Source organism: Amphimedon queenslandica, unplaced genomic scaffold, assembly GCF_000090795.2.
Source record: "Amphimedon queenslandica unplaced genomic scaffold, v1.1 AMPQUscaffold_2591_Cont25407, whole genome shotgun sequence".
Classification (NCBI taxonomy): Eukaryota; Metazoa; Porifera; class Demospongiae; order Haplosclerida; family Niphatidae; genus Amphimedon; species Amphimedon queenslandica.
In genome coordinates, this window is record NW_003557074.1 from 369 (window position 1) to 1,313 (window position 945).

Genomic DNA, 945 nt, shown 5'->3' on the forward strand with positions numbered 1-945 from the left:
TAAGTTTAAGCTAATTCCAATCATATTTATTTAATAAATTTTTAAAGTTGCTCCAAAATTAAGCAAAACTCTCTGTACTATGATACAGGGACTTTGGCCAAATTTTGCCAAAGTGACTAGGAAAGAAATTTTTATTTTTATAATTTTTTCTGATAATGTATACATGTTCTTATAATGTGTAGCAAGTTGTTGAGCTGATTTTGATCAAAATCAGATTTTTTCCAAATTTTAAAAGTTGCTCCAAAATTGGGCAAAAGTCTAGTACAGGGTTGTTGGCCAAATTTTATTAAAAATTACTAGTAGAAAATTTATTTTTTAATTTTTTTCTGATACATATCATACACACTTTTTGTTGTATAGCAAGTTTGAATTAATTCCCCAAAAATCAGGCCAAATCCATGGCCAAATTATTTTAAAATGGCTATGAGAGAATTCTTCATTTTTACTGCATTTTTAATGAATAAGCATGTTCTTAACAAGTTTGAACAAGTAGTAAACACTAAGACATTATTTGACAATGATAAATATATAAAATACACAGACAATCAATGCTAACAGTGCTATAATATTAATGACATGATGCTGTTAATAAAGTTATGCCATTGATTTGCTTTTTTCTGCATCAAGCCCATTATCAATTGTGTTCACTATTAAAGAATCATATAATAATATCATGATTCATGCTGTGTCATACCATCCTTACTTCCCAAGTTGTCTTCAGTGGACTTCTTTTTAGAATCTTCACTAGCCTAATCACAAATATCATAAAAAGAATCTTGCAGATAGAAACTGACTTTGCTTTGTGTCAGTGACCAATTAGCTAGCTTTTTCTTGAAAAGTTCAGCATAAGCTTTTCTGACCTTATTTGATAGGAAATACATTGCAAACTATTAATTACTGGTATAATATGAACTTACATTGCTTATAAGTGGTACATACAATATA

General features: G+C 28.4%; 1 long non-coding RNA gene across 1 annotated transcript; it reads right to left on the bottom strand.

Annotated features, from left to right (window-relative positions):
• Nucleotides 1–450: 450 nt before the first annotated feature.
• Nucleotides 451–945, bottom strand: LOC109593174 (uncharacterized). Its single transcript, XR_002190783.1, has 4 exons — nucleotides 918–945; nucleotides 795–860; nucleotides 704–749; nucleotides 451–647 (listed from the first exon to the last, which is right to left on the bottom strand). It is a non-coding gene; the product is annotated as an uncharacterized LOC109593174 (long non-coding RNA).